This window comes from Meles meles, chromosome 11 (assembly GCF_922984935.1).
Source record: "Meles meles chromosome 11, mMelMel3.1 paternal haplotype, whole genome shotgun sequence".
Classification (NCBI taxonomy): domain Eukaryota; kingdom Metazoa; phylum Chordata; class Mammalia; order Carnivora; family Mustelidae; genus Meles; species Meles meles.
The window spans coordinates 89,460,279-89,462,226 of record NC_060076.1 but is presented as its reverse complement, the minus strand read 5'-3'; the positions used below and the strand labels follow the sequence as shown (position 1 = coordinate 89,462,226).

The window sequence follows — 1,948 nt, the reverse complement described above, 5'->3', positions numbered from 1 at the left end:
AGGGCGCTTCTTCCTCCGGCGATTGGGAATACGGCTTCCATGCACGTGCTTGTACAAATAGCCCTTTGAGACTCCGCCATCAGTTCTTTGGCGTATGTACCCAGAAGGGGCCACTACAGTTTTTGTGTTTTTGTTTGTGGAGCAGAACTGACCCTATCCTGAGCACGGCCCCACCCAACTCACTTGAGCTTCAGCCCCGTGGAGAGTTGAAGACGGATTGTACATGCGTTGCTATTTTTTAATTAGCAATAATCGCGCCTCGGATAAACCTCATTGGCTACGATACTGCCACTGCGCAAAGCTGCGTTGCTATTTTTTAAAAGAAGGATGGGCTGAATATTCTTCCTGAGTTCTCCAAGCCGACCCTCACCTTGGGGGGCACCTAAGTCCCCAGAGAGGAGATCTGGAGCCCCGCAAACGTGAGCCTCCCCTTAACCAGACGCTCCTGCCTCAGCCAAGTTTCCCTCCTTCCTCCTCTCTACTTCATTCTTCATGCTCTCCTTCCGGCCGAATGATTATTAACATTAATGTTTTTATCTCTGGTGCCTGGCAATATGGTTGAAATAGAACTATAATTTCTCCCCTACTATCAAGGATTTTCCTGGGCACCAGGATGTAAATCTTAACTGAGGGTTGTTCTGGGCCCGAGGGACATAAATATTCAATAGGACACCCTCCGTGCTTGGTAGCTCCCTTCGCCCGGCCAGATCCACTCCCCACCTCTCCACCCTGCTCTCTGCCCAGAAGGGGAATTCTGTGGCCCACCTCCCTGGGTTCCTTGTCCCCTGGCATTGGTTCAGCCAATTTGGAGACTTGGTGGAGAATGGAGGGCGGGACGGGAGCGAGGCTGGGGACTTGATTCCCCTGGATTGTCCTTTCCTGTCCCTCCTGTGAAGCAGGCAGGCCCTTTTCCACATGCCTCTCCCCTTTGGGCTTTACTGGCTCTGGGTACCAGAGCATCCTCTGCGCTTTCCATTCTGCCAGACTTTATCTTGGTGAGTTGTCCCTTAGGAAGTGGAGGTTCCCAATTTGGCAATAGCGTCTCTTTCCCACTGAGACCCTGACGGAGCCACGGCTCTGCCCTGCCAGACCCACGAAGAAGACAGAGAGGAAACAATACTGTCTTATGCTAGGTTGTGACGGTAACTCTACGGGTGGGTAAGAGAAGGCGTTTAAACAAAGCCACCCTGTAACCATCTCGTCTACTGCTCCCAAAGCAAGATGCCTGATCTGGGTACTTTAGGACTCAGCGGCCTACGACTCCCCTGTTCACAGTAGTGTGCAAATGTAGAAGAGATGCAGATTTTAAGATAATTTCGATCTGATAAAGAAAACAACAGAAATGACAGTATTATACACGTGCGATGGCTTCTCAGGAAGGACAACTTCCTGGATACAGGAGTGCTATTTAAATCAGCCTGGAAGGGGTCCGTGTGGCCTTGTCCCCAAGCAGAACCAAGCTCGGCAGTGCACCCTGGGAAGGCTCTGACCACCCATGCTCCAAGACCCGAGAAGCTCTGCTCGGGACTGTGGCCACCTGCTTGCCCTCTCGCTGTTGGCCAGTATTCCTGGGCTGGTCCTTTCCAATGTTCTCAGTAATGTCCAAGTCATTCCTGCCATGGCCCGTGGCTCTCTTTCCTCTGCTTTCTCAATTCCTCCCGCGTGGATACCTACCGTCACTGTCCAAGTTGCATCTTAACATCCAGTCCGATTCCCTTTTTGTTTCTCTGTGGGTCCGGTACTATACTTGCACACACTTGCTCAGGCACGATGGGCCAAAACCAGTTGCTGGAACACCAAGTAATTGGCAGAAAGAGAGGTTGGAGGACAGGTAATTACATATGTTGCAAAGCGCTCACCTCCGTGCGAGCTCCCATTGGCTGAAAGCATTTACGATGGATACGAAGGGTGTACGGTCCCATGAACGTGGTGGAATGCACTGAAATGG

At 51.5% G+C, this 1,948-nt stretch overlaps 1 pseudogene; it reads right to left on the bottom strand.

Annotated features, from left to right (window-relative positions):
• Window positions 1–213: 213 nt before the first annotated feature.
• Window positions 214–303, bottom strand: LOC123953613 (annotated as a pseudogene).
• Window positions 304–1,948: the final 1,645 nt, after the last annotated feature.